Source organism: Manis pentadactyla, chromosome 1 (assembly GCF_030020395.1).
Source record: "Manis pentadactyla isolate mManPen7 chromosome 1, mManPen7.hap1, whole genome shotgun sequence".
NCBI lineage: Eukaryota > Metazoa > Chordata > Mammalia > Pholidota > Manidae > Manis > Manis pentadactyla.
In genome coordinates, this window is record NC_080019.1 from 228535021 (window position 1) to 228556108 (window position 21088).

Below are 21088 nucleotides of genomic sequence, written 5' to 3' on the forward strand. Positions count from 1 at the left end.
CAGAGCAGGAGGGAGACGGAGCCCAGGACTGCCGAACACCCAGCCCCAGCCATCCGGGCCAGAGCGCACACACAGTACATGCCCAGGGGGCCCTGGATACTGGGGGAACAGGGAGTAAGACCTCTGAGCGGGTGCCGAAGCTGATGCCCCTGTGACAAAGAAAAGCGGGGGCTTTTTGAAAGTCTTAAAGGGACAGGGACTTAACAGCTTGACGGAAACAACCCAGGTCACAGTACAGCAGCTGGAAATTACAGGGAAAACCGGGTGCACTAACCCCCTGGGCAACAGCTCTGAGACCCCTCACGGAGGCAAACAGTCAAGCAGCCCCCCCATCCATTACCCCACCGGGCGCTGCGAAAGCAGAGAAGCAGCCTGAGACAAACTCCGCCCACAGAAAGGGAAATTTCTCCCTTCCGCCCAGGCAAGACACAAAGACCCAGGCTACACGCAATTACCCAACACAAGCCACTAGGGGTCGCAGTTGTCCCAGTAAAGAAAGGCCAGTAGCAAGTGAAAATTTTGGCCCTCCCAGCTGACAGTCAATAGCACCTGTCAACATGAAAAGGCAAAAAAATATGATCCAGACAAGACTAACCCAGACAGCTTCAGCATCTGCTACATCTTCCCCTGAGAAGGAATCTGGGGAGATAGATTTAGCCAGTCTTCCTGAAAAAGAATTCAAAACAAAAGTCATAACCATGCTGATGGACTTGCAGAGAAATATGCAAGAACTAAGGAAGGAGAATTCAGAAATAAAACAAGCTCTGGAAGGACTTCAAAACAGAATGGACGAGATGCAAGAGACCATTAATGGACTAGAAAACAGAGAACAGGAACACAGAGAAGCTGATGAAGAGAGAGATAAAAGGATCTCCAGGAATGAAAGAATTTTAAGAGAGCTGAGTGATCAATCTAAAAGGAATAATATAAGAATCATAGGTATTCCAGAAGAAGTAGAGAGAGAAAAGGGGATAGAAAATGTCTTTGAAGAAATAATTGCTGAAAATTTCCCCAAACTAGGGGAAGAAATGGCCTCTCAGACCACAGAGGTACACAGAACTCCCATGACAAGGGATCCAAGGAGGGCAACACCAAGACACATAATAATTAAAATGGCAAAGATCAAAGACAAGGACAAAGTATTACAAGCAGCCAGAGAGAAAAAAAAGGTTACCTACAAAGGAAAACCCATCAGGCTATCATCAGACTTCTCAACAGAAACCCTACAGGCCAGAAGAGAATGGCATGATATACTTAATGCAATGAAACAGAAGGGCCTCGAACCAAGACTACTGTATCCAGCACGAATATCATTTAAATATGAAGGAGGGATTAAACAATTCCCAGACAAGCAAAAGTTGAGGGAATTTGCCTCCCACAAACCACCTCTACAGGGCATCCTACAGGGACTGCTCTAGATGGGAGCACTCCTAAAAAGAGCACACAACAAAACACCCAACATATGAAGAAGGGAGGAGGAGGAATAAGAAGGGAGAGAAATAAAGAATCATCAGACTGTGTTTATAATAGCTTAACAAGCGAGTTAAGTTAGACAGTAAGACAGTAAAGAAGCTAACCCTAAACCTTTGGTAACCACAAACTTAAAGCCTGCAATGGCAATAAATTCATACCTTTCAATAATCACCCTAAATGTAAATGGACTGAATGCACCAATCAAAAGACACAGAGTAATAGAATGGATAAAAAAGCAAGATCCATCCATATGCTGCTTACAAGAGACTCACCTCAAACCCAAAGACGCGCACAGACTTAAAGTCAAGGGATGGAAAAAGATATTTCAAGCAAACAACAGAGAGAAGAAAGCAGGTGTTGCAATTCTGGTATCAGACAAAACAGACTTCAAAATAAAGAAAGTAACAAAAGACAAAGAAGGACATTACATAATGATAAAGGGCTCAGTCCATCAAGAGGATATAACCATTATAAATATATATGCACCCAATACAGGAGCACCAACATACCTGAAACAAATATTAACAGAACTAAAGGAGGAAATAGAATGCAATGCATTCATTCTAGGAGACTTCAACACACCACTCACTCCAAAGGACAGATCCACCAGACAGAAAATAAGTAAGGACACAGAGGCACTGAACAACACACTAGAACAGATGGACCTAATAGACATCTACAGAACTCTACATCCAAAAGCAGCGGGATATACATTCTTCTCAAGTGCACATGGAACATTCTCCAGAATAGACCACATACTAGGACACAAAAAGAGCCTCAGTAAATTCCAAAAGATTGAAATCCTACCAACCAACTTTTCAGACCACAAAGGCATTAAACTAGAAATAAACTGTTCAAAGAAAGCAAAAAGGCTCACAAACACATGGAGGCTAAACAACACACTCCTAAATAATCAATGGATCAATGACCAAATCAAAATGGAGATCCAGCAATATATGGAAACAAATGACAACAACAACACTAAGCCCCAACTTCTGTGGGACACAGCAAAAGCAGTCTTAAGAGGAAAGTATATAGCACTCCAGGCATATTTAAAAAAGGAAGAGCAATCCCAAATGAACGGTCTAATGTCACAACTATCAAAATTGGAAAAAGAAGAACAAATGAGGCCTAAGGTCAGCAGAAGGAGGGACATAATAAAGATCAGAGAAGAAATAAATAAAATTGAGAAGAACAAAACAATAGCAAAAATCAATGAAACCAAGAGCTGGTTCTTCGAGAAAATAAACAAAATAGATAAGCCTCTAGCCAGACTTATTAAGAGGAAAAGAGAGTCAACACAAATCAACAGTATCAGAAATGAGAAAGGAAAAATCACAACAGATCCCACAGAAATACAAAGAATTATTAGAGACTACTATGAAAACCTATATGCTAACAAGCTGGGAAACCTAGGAGAAATGGACAACTTCCTAGAAAAATACAACCTTCCAAGACTGACCCAAAAAGAAACAGAAAATCTAAACAGACCAATTACCAGCAACGAAATTGAAGCGGTAATAAAAAAACTACCAAAGAACAAAACCCCCGGGCCAGATGGATTTACCTCGGAATTTTATCAGACATACCGGGAAGACATAATACCCATTCTCCTTAAAGTTTTCCAAGAAATAGAAGAGGAGGGGATACTCCCAAACTCATTCTATGAAGCTAACATCACCCTAATACCAAAACCAGGCAAAGACACCACCAAAAAAGAAAACTACAGACCAATATCCCTGATGAACGTAGACGCAAAAATACTCAACAAAATTTTAGCAAACCGAATTCAAAAATACATCAAAACCATCGTACACCATGACCAAGTGGGATTCATCCCAGGGATGCAAGGATGGCACAACATTCAAAAGTCCATCAATATCATCCACCACATCAACAAAAAGGAAGACAAAAACCACATGATCATCTCCATAGATGCTGAAAAAGCATTTGACAAAGTTCAACATCCATTCATGATAAAAACTCTCAGCAAAATGGGAATAGAGGGCAAGTACCTCAACATAATAAAGGCCATCTATGAAAAACCCACAGCCAACATTATATTGAATAGCGAGAAGCTGAAAGCATTTCCGCTGAGATCGGGAACTAGACAGGGATGCCCACTCTCCCCACTGTTATTTAACATTGTACTAGAGGTCCTAGCCACGGCAATCAGACAAAACAAAAAAATACAAGGAATCCAGATTGGCAAAGAAGAAGTCAAACTGTCACTATTTGCAGATGACATGATACTGTACATAAAAAACCCTAAAGACTCCACCCCAGAACTACTAGAACTGATATCGGAATACAGCAAAGTTGCAGGATACAAAATCAACACACAGAAATCTGTGGCTTTCCTATATACCAACAATGAACCAACAGAAAGAGAAATCAGGAAAACAACTCCATTCACAATTGCATCAAAAAAAATAAAATACCTAGGAATAAACCTAACCAAAGAAGTGAAAGACTTATATTCTGAAAACTACAAGTCACTCTTAAAAGAAATTAAAGGGGACACTAACAGATGGAAACGCATCCCATGCTCATGTCTAGGAAGAATTAATATCATCAAAATGGCCATCCTGCCCAAAGCAATATACAGATTTGATGCAATCCCTATGAAACTACCAGCAACATTCTTCAATGAACTGGAACAAATAATTCAAAAATTCATATGGAACCACCAAAGACCCCGAACAGCCAAAGCAATCCTGAGAAAGAAGAATAAAGTAGGGGGGATCTCACTCCCCAACTTCAAGCTCTATTATAAAGCCATAGTAATCAAGACAATTTGGTACTGGCACAAGAACAGAGCCACAGACCAATGGAACAGACTAGACAATCCAGACATTAACTCAGACATATATGGTCAATTAATATTTGATAAAGGAGCCATGGACATACAATGGCGAAATGACAGTCTCTTCAACAGATGGTGCTGGCAAAACTGGACAGCTACATGTAGGAGAATGAAACTGGACCATCGTCTAACCCCATATACAAAAGTAAACTCAAAATGGATCAAAGACCTGAATGTAAGTCATGAAACCATTAAAGTCTTGGAAGAAAACATAGGCACAAACCTCTTAGACATAAACATGAGTGACCTCTTCTTGAACATATCTCCCCGGGCAAGGAAAACAACAGCAAAAATGAACAAGTGGGACTATATTAAGCTGAAAAGCTTCTGTACAGCAAAAGACACCATCAATAGAACAAAAAGGAACCCTACAGTATGGGAGAATATCTTTGAAAATGACACATCCGATAAAGGCTTGACGTCCGGAATATATAAAGAGCTCACACGCCTCAACAAACAAAAAACAAATAACCCAATTAAAAAATGGGCAAAGGAACTGAGCAGACGGTTCTCCAAAAAAGAAATACAGATGGCCAACAGACACATGAAAAGATGCTCCACATCGCTAATTATCAGAGAAATGCAAATTAAAACTACAATGAGGTATCACCTCACACCAGTAAGGATGGCTGCCATCCAAAAGACAAACAACAACAAATGTTGGCGAGGCTGTGGAGAAAGGGGAACCCTCCTACACTGCTGGTGGGAATGTAAACTTGTTCAACCATTGTGGAAAGCAGTATGGAGGTACATCAAAATGCTCAAAACAGACCTACCATTTGACCCAGGAATTGCACTCCTAGGAATTTACCCTAAGAATGCAGCAGTCAAGTATGAGAAAGACCAATGTACCCCTATGTTTATCGCAGCACTATTTACAATAGCCAAGAATTGGAAGCAACCTAAATGTCCATCGATAGATGAATGGATAAAGAAGATGTGGTACATATACACAATGGAATACTACTCAGCCATAAGAAAAGGGCAAATCCAACCATTTGCAGCAACATGGATGGAGCTGGAGGGTATTTTGCTCAGTGAAACAAGCCAAGCAGAGAAAGAGAAATACCAAATGATTTCACTCATCTGTGGAATATAAGAACAAAGGAAAAACTGAAGGAACAAAACAGCAACAGAATCACGGAACTCAAGAATGGACTAACAGGTACCAAAGGGAAAGGGACTGGGGAGGATGGGTGGGTAGGGAGGGATAAGGGGGGGCAGAAAAAGAGGGGTATTAAGATTAGCATCCATAGCGGGGTGGGAGAAAGGGGAGAGCTGTACAACACAGAGAAGACAAGTAGTGATTCTACAACAGGTTGCTACGCTGATGGACAGTGACTGTAAAGGAGTATATAGGGGGGACCTGGTATAGGGGAGAGCCTAGTAAACAAAGTATTCGTCATGTAAGTGTAGATTAATGATTAAAAAAAAAAATGCACTTCCTATGTGGTGACCTCTAATGAGTTCTACACAATGATATAAAGGACTAATAAAAGTGTAGGCAAAGGGTCTGTTTGTGTTTATACAGAGGATCAAAGCCTAATTTGGCTACCCCAAAAATGAACTAAGATACGATATGAAAAAGAACTTCCAACATCAGCACTCTCGGGAAGACTCATGACAGAAGATGATCAGAAAAAAAAAAAAAAATACTTCAACAAAGATCCACGCACTGCTACAGCTGTAGATGCACTCATCCCACCAGTTCCTGGACTTGCCATGGGAATGATGAAGGAGATATCTAAGCTGGCCTGTGCATACAGTAAAACAAAAATTGGACTGGATCTATACTGTTGGAACTCAACCAAGAATTAGGAGAAGTGCAAATTGTAGCACTCCAAAATCTTACAACCACAGACTATTTATCGTTAAAAGAACATATGGGATATGAACAGTCCCCAGGAATGGGGTGTTCTAGTTTATCTGAATTCTCTCAGACTGTTTAAGTTCAGTCGGACAATATCCACCATATCATAGATAAGTTTCCACAAATGCCTAAGGTGCCTAACTGGTTTTCTTGGTTTCACTGGAGATGGCTGGTAATTACAGATATGCTTTGGTTATGTAACTATACTCCTATTATGTTAATGTGTGTGCGCAATTTAAGTAGTAGCTTAAAACCTATCCATGCTGAAGTTACTCTACAAGAAGATATGTCAAAGAAATAATCAATCTTCCCATGTTTTCTTCCTCCTGCTACTTCTATAGCTTTTCTTCTTCCTACCTAATCACAACATTTAAATAGAACTCGTGCCACATGTCGAATTTACCGAGTATCATAATTCTTCCAAGTGGTAAAGACACCTCAAGACAAAAGCTGGGCATAGAAGCCACAGGGCATAAATATGCAAAGAAGTAAAAAGCTAACCTTTTCAAACGATAAGGCTTCTCTCTCACTTACCAACTTAACATTTCCCTGTATGGCCCTGGAAGATGACTGGTTAGCCAGAGACGGGTAAGATTCCTCAAGGGAGGAACAACCTAAGACAGGCACAGTCGCAGGGGGCCATCTGGTGAGAAAATGGGGAGCAGCAGAGGTGATGCTTAGAACCTCCCCCCTCATGTTCTGAGAGAAATCTTCTGCATACGTGGATGTTTTATTGCCCTCGTCTAGCGCGGATTAACACATAGTCTACAGGCACACACCTGATCATCTACATTTGCTCTCTTACAACACTAAACTCTGTTTTCTACCTTTATCTCATATCTACCTACCACTTCAGCATTTTATTAAAAATAATAATAATAGAGAAATGTGGTATCCACATATAAATCAAGTTTAAAAATCAAATGAATATTCATATTTGAACTGACTGTGTATAGTTCATAATGCAATAACAAAACCGAAAGCTTCTGTGATGACTGCCCTTGCACTGTTCACCATGTAACTTATTCACTATGTAAGAATTTGTACTCCATGTAAGAATTTGTTCGTTATGCATCAGAAGATTGGAGACTGACGAAAATTAGGCTTGGGGTGGATTAATGATTGTGCATTGAGTATTGACCCCCCTATACAGAAATTTATTGTGGTTAACAACTATTTGATCAATAAATATGAGAGATGCCCTCACAATATATATATATGTATATATATATATATATATATATATATATATATAAACACACTTCCAATTGTAAAATAAATAAGTAACCGGGATGTAATGTATAGCATAAGGAATATAGTCAAAATATTGTAACAACTAGGTATGGTGATACCTGGTACCTAGAATTATCATGTATATAAATGTTGAGTCGCTGTGTTGTACACCTGAAACTAATGTAATGCAATGCTGTTGTCAACTACCCTTCAATAAAAAAAAAAAAAAAAAAAAAAAAATAACCTCAGGTGACTTCCCATCAACATTGCCACTAACTCCCTGACCCTGGATGCATCACCTTTTTCACCTTCTGAATTATTGTGATGTAAAGCACTTTAATTATATTCTAGGCTTATTATAAGGACAACATAAAATAACACATACGAAACACACTAACAAGAGCACCTCTAAAATGTGCTCCCTCTGATTTAATACTTCTGAGAATCCAAGACATTTTCTATGTCCTCCTACCACCAATTTATCATGAGTGGTGAAAATGGAGACTGTAGTGTCCATTAGCTATGCCTATATGTAGATTTATTATTTCCCCTGTAATGTCTATTATATATTAAAGATGATAAAATATGGAAATATGCAAGTTATGAGAAGTTGGTTTAAAATGTAATTAAAGAATAAACCTGTAGGGTAGTATGCTTCCAGATCACCAAGAAAGAAAGGAAAAAGAGTGACTTTGGCTTCTATTACTTAACAGACCAAATAATTTAAAACAATCTTCCCACTGTGCTCAGCTAGAAAAATTGTACAGAATATAAGCAAGCATGTGTTAAAAGCAACAATGTAGTAAAAGGTTACAGAGTCAAGACCCAAGAGACGCCAAAAGTCCAGAGAGAAAAGCCTAGCATTTAGGGTCGCTTTCCCCCCGAGGGCACTTTTGAGTCTTGGAGAGGTGGATAGAGCGAATGCAATGAAAGTTGGGTTGCCAATGGAAGAGTCCCCTTCTAAGTCTCCATACCTGGGTGGGAATGCAAAGATCTGGGAAAGTGATACCCTTAGAAAAAGAATGAGCCAACCCTGGTAACAACTTCAGCCCAATTTCAAATCATCTGGACAACTGATAAAGTCTCAGCCCCACAAACTGAATCAAGGTGATTCCAAATGCCTAGTCCCATTAAGGTTCCAGGCAGGATCAAAGAAAAAGTCATATCTGGAAGAAAATAATACCAGCCAAGATCTTAAATTATTTCTAGAAATATTTTTTTAACTAGAATGTCCAATACATGAGTGTATGTAGACCCATACCACACACAGAGACCATGCAGAGAGAAGTCAATAGAAATAAAATTACAATTAAAGGGTATCTGAAATTGGAATTATCAGACAGAACAATAAAAATAACTATGTTCATTTTGTTTCTGGATAGAAAAGACAAGATTTTGAAATTTCTCAGCAGAGAGCTGGAATCTATAAAAATAATGGAGGTATGAAAAAGAACCAAATAGAAATTCTAGAATTGAAAAATGCAATAACCCAATGAGTGAAATTAGCAGCACGTTTTTCACAGCCAGAAAGAGAATTACTGAACTTAAAGATGAGCTGTAGGACAATATTCAGAATATAGCATAAAGAGATGAAAGGAAAGTAGGAAAAAGCATGAGAGGTCCAAAACATAGACTGTAATGAAAAAGTCTAATAATTTATTCAAAGTTCCTAAATGGAGTTCAAGTGAAAGCCTTAGTTAATGGCTGAGAATTTTCCTAATTCACCAGCCCCCAAATTCAGGAATATACCAAAGCCAAAGCAGCATCTACACTAGGTACATCATGATGAAACTGCAGAAAACCAAATGCAAAGAGTGAGTTGTTAGATTTAGTACTGAGAAAAAAAGAAATTAATTTTAAAGAAGTAATAATTAGGCCAAAGGCAACAAAAAAACAAACAAAATAAGAAGACATGAATGCTCTAAAGAGCTGAATGAAAATACCTGCCAATCTAGATTTCCATACCCATTAACATATTTGTACAGAATGAAGATGAAATAAACACATTTTTTGACAAAAGCTGAGAGAATTCATCACTGGCAGGGTCACACAAAAGGAATTGTAAAGAGAAAGAAATCAAATGAAAATCAGAAACAATTTTGAACTGAATGAAGAAGACTAAGACTTGTGGATGGGACTAAAGGTGTATCTGGAGGGTAATTTACTATTAATTATGACACATATTCATTAGCAGGAAACAAAACCTGAAACTGAATACACCAAACATCATTCTGGATATTGCCATCATTAAAAAGAGAACATAATGAATAATTTTAGACCAATAAGTTTGAAAATTGGGATTACATTGATAAGTGTCTAGAAAAAAAAATACACTGAACCCCAACTGGCACAAAGTAACAAAGAAAATATGAATAATTTGGTGACTCTTAAGGAAATCGTACCTGAACTAAAACCATCCTCACAAAGAAAAGGTCAGGCCCAGATAGCTTTACTGGTAAATTCTACCACATAAGAAACAAGAATCTGAATAAGAGTAACATCCTTGATGAGAATCTTATGACTGAGGGAACAAATTCTGCTAGAGAAGAGAAAAAAGGGAAAAAGGGACTCTTCTACTCTTCAACTTGTATATGAACTTGACAAGAACATAACTGAAAGAAAGTCTACAGGCTACTTAATTGCACATGGAAACATACATGCCAGACTCCTAAAAAATAGCAGACAGGTAGATAGAGTAATTTTGTGCATGTGTGTGTGTGTGTGTACATAGTCTATGAAAGGATAATACATTATGACCAATGAATGTTTCACATTCGGCAGTCTCTCACCAGACTAATAAAGAATAAATGATAGGGTCATCTTAGTCATTGCAGAAAAAAATGTTTATCAAATTCAACATCCAACTTCATAAATGTACAAGTTCCAGGAAAACTAGAGGGAATTAATAAAGGTGAAACATTATATCCCATTCAGCTGAAATTTTAATAAGAATATTCACAAGCTGGGGGTATTATGCTCCCTGACTTCAAGCTCTACTACAAAGCTACAGTAATCAAAACAATTTAATACCAGCACAAGAACAGACCCATAGATCAATGGAACAGAATAGAGAGCTCAGATATAAACTCACCAATATATGGCCAATAATACACAATAAAGGAGACATGGACATACAATGGGGAAAAGACAGTTTCTTCATAACAGGCATTGGCAAAACTGGACAGCTACATGTAAGAGAATGAAACTGGATTATTGTCTAACTCCATACACAAAAGTAAACTCAAAATGGATGAAAGACTTGAATGTAAGTCATGAAACCATAAACTCATAGAAGAAAAACACAGGCAAAAATCTCTTGAATATAAACATGAGCAACTTTTCCTGAGCGCATCTCCTTGGGTGAGGGAAACAAAGTCAAAAGTGAACAAGTGGGACACCCTCAAACTAAAGAGCTTCTGTACAGCAAAGGACACCATCAACAGAACAAAAAGTCATCCTACAATATGGAGAACATATTCGTAAATGACTCATCTGATAAGGGGTTAGCATGCAAAATATATAAAGAACTCACATGCCTCAACACCCAAAAAACAAGTAGCCTGATTAAAAAATGGGCAGAGGACCTGAACAGACACTTCTCCAAATAAGAAATACAGATGACCAACAGGTACATGAAAAGATGCTCCACATTGCTAATCATCAGGGAAATGCAAACCAAAACCACAATGAGATGTCACCTCATAGCTATCAAAGTGGCCACCATCCAAAAGACAAGAAATAACAAGTGTTGACGAGGATGTGGAGAAAAGGGAACCCTCCTACACTGTTGGTGGGAATGGCAATTGGTACAACCATTGTGGAAAGCAGTATGGAGGTTTCTCAAAAAACTAAAAATAGAAATACTATTTGATCCAGTAATTCCACTTCTAGGAATTTACCCAAAGAAAAGAAAATCCCTGGTTAAAAAAGATATATGCACCCCTATGTTTATCACCACATTATTTACAATAGCCAAGATATGGAAGCAACTAAGTGCCCATCAGTAGATGAATGGATAAAGAAGATATGGTACATATACACAATGGAATATTTTTCAGTCATAAAAAAAGAAATCCTGCCATTTGCAACAATATGGATGGATGTAGAGGATATTATTCTAAGTGAAATAAGCCAGGCAGAGAAAGACAAATACAATATGATTTCACTTATTTGTGGAAAATGAAAACAAAGCAAAACAGAATGAATCAAATAGCAGTAGACTCATAAACACTGAGAAGTGACTAGTGGTTACCAAGGGGGAGGAGTTGGGGTAGGTGGATGGAGAGGGTGAGGGGGATAAAGGGGCACAATAATTTGCAATCACAAAATAAGTTGGTCACAGGGATGGTGGTGCAGCATGGAGAATACTGTAACATCTTTCTACATTGATAGATAGTGACCGCACTAGAGGGGGTGAGGATTTAATAATATGGGTAACTGTTGAACCACTGTATTGTACATTTTAAACCAATATAAGATTGTGGATCAGTGATACTTGAATTAAAACACACACACACACACACACAGAATATTCACTATTTGCCCTGTTATTTCACAATGTACTCATGTCCTAGCTAGTGCAAAAACCAGAGCAATACAAGGTAGGAGGATTAGAAAAGAAGGATTGAAACTGTCACTATTTGCAGACAATATGATATATGCGGAAAATACAAAATAATCCACTGAGAAACCATTGAAATTAATAAACTTAACAAGCCCTCTGAATAGAAGTTTTTAAATTTCTCTCTATCAGCCACTGTCTTAGGTTGAGCCACCATAACAAAATGCCGTAAACTGGCTGCCTTAAGCAACAGAAATGTATGTCTCACAGTTATGGAGGCTGCAAGTCTGAGATAGGTGCCAGCAGGTCAGGTTCTGGTGAGAGCCCTCGTCCGACTCGTAGGTGGCCACCTGCTCACTGTGTCCTCGCGTGAAGGACCGAGAGCAAGCTTCCGTCTCTCGCTGTTCTTGTGAGATACCAACCCCGTCATGGCAGCAATTACCCGCAGGACCTCGCCTAACCGAACTCCTCCCAAAGGCCCCACCTCCTATTGCTATCATATTGGGAGTCAGGGCTTCAACATATACATTTTGGGAGGACATAAACGTTGAGGCCATGACAGCCACACAGTTAAAAAAATGACAGCGTTTAAAATTAGCTTATAAAGGTTTGCCCCACCGTTTGAAAGCAGAGCGTTCCTATGAAACCTTCCATGAGCCAAATGGTGTGAAATGAAAAAGCAACTACCGTTAATTGGTATGGAAAAGTTTTGAGCAGTCCCTGACCCAAGATATAACCTCTCAGGCTTTTCTGATACCTTCTGACATGTCTCGCTTGCAGATGTACAAAATAACCGCAGCTAAAACCCAGATGCTGCTCACAGATACAATTCACAGCTAGGGCTGCCCCATGCTGGGATGCTGGGCATCATGTCCCCGGAAGAGGCTTGGTGGGGCCCCTCTAGCTTCCTGGGATGTGCACTGCCTTTGATGGCTCATTCCAAACAAATGCTGCGTGCTGTTTTTGCTTTTTGCCTTTTTTCATAAAAGCAAAAGTCCTCTTCTGATTGATTTCGGTTAGTGACAACAGGTACTAATGAAGGCCTCCGTAAAAGCATTACAGTCTGTAGGTGTAATGCAAACTTTCAAAAAGCTGGGGATACCTGTGTGAGCATCAGAAATCAAATGCCTAGAAGTAATTAAAGATACGTAACATCCAGACAGAAAACTATAAGATGTTCTTAAGAGGTATTAAAGAAGAATTAAATAAATGGAGATTTGAATGACTCAATTGCATAAAGACTCAATTCTTCTCAAATTGACCTATAAATCAGTGTAACTCACATCCAAATTCCCATAGACATTTTTGTTTCATTTTGTAGTGAAAATTGACAGGTTGATTCTCATGCTTATGGAAATGTAGCTAGGGACTATTAAAAGAACAAGTTAGAAGCATAGGACAGTTTATTCTACAGGGAGTTGACTAATTATAAGGCTGTCCAAGTTAAAATAACATGCTATTGGTGCAAGGATAGATAGACTGCTGGAACAGAAGAGAAAGCCAGAAACAGATCTAGGCATATATGAACACCCGATTTATAATAAAAATGACATCACAGACCTGTGGGGAAAGAAAGACCCATGCAACAAATGGTTCTGGGAATACTGACTATCCCGGTAGAAAACTAATGAAACTCTACCCTACCTCACACCATATGCAAGTCAATTCCAAGTAGATTATAATTAAAAATGTAATTCAAAACAATAAAGCATTTAGAAAGATAATGGAGGAAAATATCTTCATGATCTTGCTATGGGGAAAGACTTTTACATAGGACACAAAAAAACATTACCATAAAGAAAGATTAATAAATTGGGTTACATTCAAATTAAGCAATCCTGTTTAGTAAAAAACACCAGTAAGAGAAAGAAAAGGCAAGACACAGAGTAGGAGAAGGTATTTGCCACATACACTGCCAACAAAGGACCAATATCCAGAAAGTAATTTTGTTAAAAGAAAAAAGAAAAAAAACCTTACGAATCATTAAGAAAAGATCAACAGCGCCCATAGAAAATACAAAAGGATTTGAACAGGCACTTCATAAAAAATAGGTATTGAAATGGCCAATAATCTTTAGTCATCAGGGAAATGTAAATTTAAAACACAATGAAATACCATTATATACCCACCACAATAATCAAAACTTTAGAAGACTGACAATATCAAGTGTTTGCAAGAAGGTGGAACAGCAGAAACACAAAGAAAACATACTGTGTGATTGTATTCACGCAAAGCTCTAAAACAGGCAAAACTAAGAGTGTTTAGAGATGCATTCATTCACAGGGTAAAATTATAAGAGGAAGCAGCCCCCATAAACCCAGCCCTGTGGTTACCTCTGCAGGGCAAGTGAGAAGAGGGCGTGATTGGAAGGGGAGACGACGGGGGTGGCCGGGGGTGGCAATGTTCCACCCTTGCCATGGCGGCAAGATCCGTGTTTGCTTTATTTAATTCTATAAGCTGTATAGATTTCTTCTTTTCTATATGTGTTATAGTTCACCATAAAAAGAACTAAAAATAAATCAGATAAAAGAAAGTTTTATATTAAGAACAAAAAAGGAAGGATGAGACTGACTTTAATGTATGGTCTGTTTGCTGGCTGGATATTCAACTTTTCCATAATAGGATTCAACTTTTCCATGGAAGAGAATAATCGCAGCACATCCTCTTTGCACATACCTGCTACTACCTCGGAGAGTTGATTCTCCTCCTGTGGCCATCCTCCTAAGAGGCCGCACTGGTCAACGAGATCCTGATTTCAGGAACACAGTTACAGACACCGCCACAGAGACAATTTATGATTAATGTTCCTGAGTGATACCACTTACAGAGAGCTTGCTGTGGACAAACGATACCAAGCACCTTACAGGTTTTATTCAATTAAACCCCACAACCACCCTCTAGTACTGTCCCAATTTTCAGATATGCACACTGAGGTTGAAGGCGCTATGGGACTTGCCCAAACATTCTCAGGGTAAATAGGGAGAGTCGGGGTTCAAGTCCAAGCAGTCTGATTCCAAAGCCTGCACCCACCTTTACACTAAGACTGCTGGGTCTCTGTTTAGAAAACTCCTCCCTTGTTTAAACTCTACCTAACAGAAGACAAGAGTTGCACAATGAAGCTGGGGAGTGTGACAGAGCTTATTCCTACTTCTTTACTAACTGCAGGAAAAGAGCCCGGCATATGTGCCAGTTTCTGTGCTGGGGCTTCACACAGGCCACCTCGTCCACCGTCATAACCCTGCTAAATGGACAGCACAGCCCCCCGCTTCCCTCCACGGCAACAGTTAAAGACTGAATATTTTCCTGAAAACTAAAACGGCATTTGATGAACAGGAGTGAATCCCGGCTAATTGTAATTAGACCATAATGCGTTGTTGTTGCATTTCTGGGATCAGTGAGGACTCCCAAAGGCTCCATTCAAGACCTGTCAGTTAGGGTTTCCTGTAGCAACAGGAGGTTTTCACCAAGAGTCTGCAATTAGTTCTTGAATTTCAGAACATTTAGAAGATCAAAGAGAGATTTAAGCAGAAAATAGGATGGGGCGTAGCAGACAGGAACTGCCAATCTCATCAAAAGGCCACAGAGGGGGCATGTGACCCCAGCTCGGCCAAAGAGAGTTCTTTCCTACCATCTGGTATGTGGGCACAGAGAAGGCCTGGAGGGGGTGCCTTGGACTGGAGGTTGCTGGCGGGCATCCGGCTCATCGTTTGGAGAAGGCAGATGCAGGAGAAACCCCCAGCACGAAGGGAGGAAAAAAAGGTAAAGAGAGGGGGTGGGTTCCTGCATCCACTCATCCTTCACAGTTAAAAGGTCAGTAAGGCCTAGGAGTAATTAAAGATGTATTTGGTGGCGCATCCGAAATGGGTTTCCTTATTTGCCATCAGGAGTCCTGGCTACAACCGGGCAGACTGCCTCCTGCGGGACCCTTTTGACCTTGAGGTGGTAGAACTCCATCACCAGCTATTGGTTGCGATCCCACTTTGGGCCAGACGCTGTCTGAGACACAGCAGGTGAAGCGCGGCCCTGCCCGGGCAGAGCTGATGGCAGATCTGAAGCAGCGAGACTGATTCGGGAACCAGCAGGCTGCCGCTGGGTTCTGCACATGTCGCCGGTATAACGGCAGCCTCACCTGTAACCAAGCTGACTTCGCTACTTTGCCCTGCCATAAAGTAGTTGACTTCGTGTCAGTTATGTCCACCCCACCATGCCCACATACAATTACATGCCGCCCAAGAGCCACCTCACAATCTAGGATGAGCCAATCAATTTTAATGCGTATTTAGAAGATTTTTCAAAGTGTGCGAGTCAGTGCGTAAGATGATAGATCACATAATAATTAAAGCATTAAAAGAACCCAATCGAGGATTCTCTTTCCACCAGCCGATATCTTTAGGTCAAGAAGGTCTATAAAAACCTGCAGATCATTTCCATTCCTTTAAGACAGGCAAAAATGGCTTTGAATGTAATTAGATGTTCTCAGCAATTTTCCTCCACTAACGCTCCCCATCTCGTTCCAATGAGGCCCACAGAAAGTTTAGAACTATTGGCATTCTTAGCTGCAGACGGACGGTGGGCTATTGCTTTGAAGAACTGAAAGCCCATGATATTGCTTGAATCACTTTTTAATTAGAAGTGATAAGCCAGGGCCGTAGCTCAGGAAAGGGAAGCTTCCTAGCAGGCAGAAGGCCAGTCTTGGCCCTGCAGAGCCCCAACCGCTCTTAGAACTCTGCCCCTCCCTGGTCCAATCTGCCCCGTGACTCTTGCAAGGTCTGGAGTTATCCATTTGGAACAAGGAATATGCCTGATGTAGTGAATCAGCATTTACCCTTGACACACTATCAGAGTTTTGCATCACCACTCTCCTCTCCGGGATCCGTTATCTGTTGGCAACATTTTTTCTTTTAAGGTGGAAGATCATGTGTGTGTGGTTAATTTCTTTAATCCTTTATGAAATGAGACTCAATGGAAATGAAAAGTAGTGTAAAAGTTTAAAAGTTTTTTTTTTTTTTTTCAGTAAAACCGAAGAACTTCCCTTGTTTGGATAAGCTCTAATGATACTGCAGTTAAAAATATAATTTCTTTATATAGAGTATCATACATCAACTGTTGACTAGGGCTCTTAAAATACACATCTATACCCTCAAACTCACCCAAGGTCATACAAAAGCATGAACACATTAAAATAGTCAGTATGTTATGATCCCTTGGAATGGGAAGCAGATCGTGCCCTCCTCCGTACTCGGGAAAGCCAGCCAGGGCCCAGTCACCTGAGGTCCTGGAGGCCACAGTAAAGGGCGTAGGATACAATCCAGTCTCCTCTCCGGTGACTCCCGCACGCTTACTCGCCCAGCCGTCCTGCCTCCTGCTGTCACTGACCACAGCACACATGCCTCCACCACCTCAGGGCCCTGGCACCTCTTGTCCCCCTCTGCCTAAAATTCTCTCCCTCCTTCCCTCCATTGAAGATTTGACCTAAATGTCACCTCCTCAGAAAGGCCTCTCCCAGGTGTCAAATCTGAAGTAGAACAGTTGTTAAGGCCCTTAAACCAGCCTTATTTTTCTTTATAGTGCCCGCCATCCCCTGTTACCGCATTATAGATTTATTTGTTTGTCTATTTCCCCCACTAGCAGGTAAGTATCCAAGGACAGGGCCATCACCTCCAGCACTTGGAACAGCTCCTGGCGTATCGTGTGTACTCATAAACACTTGCTGAATGAATAAATGAGGGACAATAACTTACGTTTCTTTAGAGTCTAGACCTTTCTCTGGGCTAGGTACTATGCTCAGTGCCTGACATGTGCATCTTTAGTCCTCATAACAACTCTATGTGGTAGATACTATTATTTTCCCCACCCTCAGCAGTAGACGATGGAAGAGAAACACAGATAGGCAAAGTAACTTGAACAACGTTGCACAGCAAATAAGTCCCAGGCCTACCTGGAACCCAGAGCCCATGGACTCAAATACTAAACTCTCCAGACACTCATAAAATCCCCTCTCCTGCCCCACAGGCCAGCTGCCCTCCATGCTCACTGCAGAGCCCGGGTCCTGGGACAGTGTCCCAGGGTAGTGCTACCCAGTGGGACCCGGATGGGGGCCACACGTCTCATCGTAAATTTCCTAGCAGCCACATTAAAGACAGATTAACTTAATGTGAATAATTAGTTATATTCAAACCCATATATCCAAATGTTATTATTTCAGTGTTTTCATATCTTCATAATATAAAAAATTATAAAGATATTATATAAATATAGAGAATGATGAGCTATTTTACCTTCCTTTTTTAAAGCCAGTCTTGGAAACCCAGTAGATATTTCACACCTCCAGCACATCTCAGTTTAACTGGGCACTTTTCCTAGGGCCCCTCAGCCACATGCGGCTAGGGGCCACCACACTGGGCACTGCAGCTGTGAGGACGCTGGTCTCCAGAACTAAGCTGGCCGGGCTCCAACCCCGTACTGATTGTGTGACCACTGCCCGGCTGGAAACTGTGCTTATGAGGTCTACCTTACAGGGCTGAAGTGAGACGGAGCAAGGTTCCCACGCATGAGACTGGGCGTCCTTATCTCAGGAGCTGGCTGCTAGATGCTCTGGACAGACGGCTTTCCCTTCCCACCCAGGAAAAAGCACCCGCTGGGCTCAGCCTCAGGGCCTCTCTGCACACTCCACTTAGCCTTTTGTTTCCACTGTCCGCCGTGACTGGGCCACATAGCTGGGCTTTCGATATTGGGGGAGCCTTCAAGCCCTTTAGCAGGGCACATTTAAATGGCTTTGCAGATCTTCAGGGGTCCTACCCGGAAAAAATAACCCTCAAGTCCCAAACGTGATCAATCAGCTCTCTCTCCTATCAGTGGGATAGTCAGTTTCCATGGCCCTACTGAGAAATAATAGAGACTCTGAGCATCTTTGGGCCAACAGGGGGTTTAAGGGGCATATAATTCAGCCTATTCTTTTACAACAGATGAAACTGTGGTTCAGAAAGTGGCTATAACTTGCCCAGTCACACAAGGGAGAAAACAGGCTAGAACCTCAGGGAAAGCCTTCACCTGTGTTTTCTTGCCAGTTTTCAACCGTTGATCTTTCGCTCTCAGGCAGAACTTGAACGTAATTCGGATTAGCCAAGTTGTGAGCAACTGAAGTAAACTGTAATGTGTTTGACCACCAGTTTCATACTCAAAATGCAGCACTAAAGATTTCATCTTTTTGTTTTTGAGGAAAGGCCCTGCTCCAGGCAATAGACATTTATCTGTTAGCCTAAGGATTTTTGGGGACTTATAATCTAAGCTCACATGCAAGGCAAAAAGAACACACTTCGATCAACGGCAGTGCCTTTTAAATGATGGAGAGGAAAATATATAATGACCCCATTAGGCTGTATTTTAAATGTGCTGAGCCTCAAAAATTTCTCAATGTGACGATCCTGGGGTATTTGTCTATAATCCCTCAGCAAATATGCCTTTTATTCAACTACACAGTTGTACACACTCCAGACACAAGTGCCACTAATTAAAAAAACACACTCAGCAAACTCTCCGAGCCTTTCATTATCAGAGGTAGCCTGTTCCATGCTTGACTCTAAAATTCCACTCTAACAGCAGCACAAGCAGGGCAGAGACATCAGCTGGAGGAAGGTCACCCTCAACGGCGGGATAGGAAGCAGCTGTCAGACCCGGTAAATGACAAAGGGTGTCTGCCTTTCAGCTTGTCCCCCGTCCCTTCGGAGAGCCTGCGGGGAGGGGAGGTATTTCACATTGGAGAGACTTTTCTTCCTCAAAATTAGTTTCTCTCATGAAAGTCACAAGTAAATAAAAAGTAATCCTTTTTCATTTCTACTGAGTCTCGGGGAAAAGTAATATCAGCTAAAGCTTTCGAGACAAATAAAGCCTGTTCTTCGTAAGCTCCATCAGAACAAGAAAGCCTTTTAGGGCGAGGCTTTGCTGGCAGTAGATACAAGGAAGTGGGTGTAAATGGACCGGCATGGCAGCCGGCGGCTGCTGGTTGCAGGTGGGCAGCGGGAAATGCCCGAGCAGCGGCCTCGCTCCCCAGGGGGCCTGGCTCTGCTCTGGCCCCTCACCCCCACCCCAGAGCCTCCGTGCCCGTGTGGTGTCCCCTGCCGGACATGGTGGAACAGATGTGGTGAGCAGCCCCGCGGGGCCGTGGTGATTCACTCAGGGCCGCACACACGGCCGTGACCCTTCCTGTGTGTTTGCTGTCCTTGGTGTCTGAGGTGTCCCTCCAAAGAGAAATGTGACAGTGCTGTGTCGGGGGCCATTTGCCAAAGGCACACCAGCAGATGAGCCCCATCTCTGCAGCAGAAGAGCGTCCACCTGGCCTGCCGAGCGGGGCTGGCCACCTGCTGCCCACCGAGCCCTTGGGGCCCGAACACGGCGCACAGAGAAACAGGCCCTGCTCAACAGGCATCTGTCTCATCAATGCTTCCTCATGGAAGGAAGTTGTGTTACTCATCGGCATGCGCAACAGCACAGATAAACGGTTTGGAGCTGGGAAACTCGCTGCGAAGTGGCCCTGCTCTCCCGAGGCCATCCTCACCCTGCGGGGCGTCCGGCCACGGCCTGGGGGTCACCGGTCCTGGTAGCAGATGGCAATGCTTGCATCGCCTCACAGGCGCTCGGGGGGGCTGCTCTCTGAGCCCCGACTCTGCTCCCCCTCTCTGCCTCACCCACTTACCATTAGAGAGGGCCACCAGCCGCTTTTGGGGGCCACTTTCTGCAACCGATTTATTTTAAAAAGCCAAAACGCAGAGGTCAGAGGTGCCTGCCCTTAGAAAACTGCTGTCTTGTTTTTGGTGTGAGCAGAATGACTGGCTCTCCAAGGCTGTGGGCCTCTCTCTAACCTGCCAGGAACTAAGAGTTACTTTTAAATGCAGAGAGTTGTTGCATACGAATTTTATGTTACTTTCTCAACACATTTTTTTTTTTGGTCAGCATGGTTACTTGGTTTTAAAACCATTCTGTGACAGCCATTTGGGTGCACAAATGGCATTTTATCTATCCTCACGGGCAAGGAGCACTACCTGTGAAGGACAGCGCTTGACCTATTCGTGGGGTTCTGGTGAGAGTG

The 21088-nt window shown here is 41.6% G+C and overlaps 1 protein-coding gene and 1 long non-coding RNA gene across 24 annotated transcripts in view; one reads left to right on the top strand and one right to left on the bottom strand.

Annotated features, from left to right (window-relative positions):
- Nucleotides 1-21088, top strand: part of FHIT (fragile histidine triad diadenosine triphosphatase) — a 1315417-nt gene that overhangs the window by 1289889 nt on the left and 4440 nt on the right. The window contains exon 7 of one of the 23 annotated variants that reach the window (XM_036878043.2): nucleotides 18016-18680. The exons of the other annotated variants lie outside the window; for them this stretch is intronic. The gene's annotated coding sequence lies outside the window, so the exon portion shown is untranslated. Of the gene's footprint in view, nucleotides 1-18015; nucleotides 18681-21088 lie in introns of those variants that run through there. 23 annotated transcript variants of the gene reach the window in all.
- LOC118908510 (uncharacterized) overlaps nucleotides 1-21088 on the bottom strand; it is a 262474-nt gene that overhangs the window by 26742 nt on the left and 214644 nt on the right. The gene's annotated exons all lie outside the window — the stretch shown is intronic.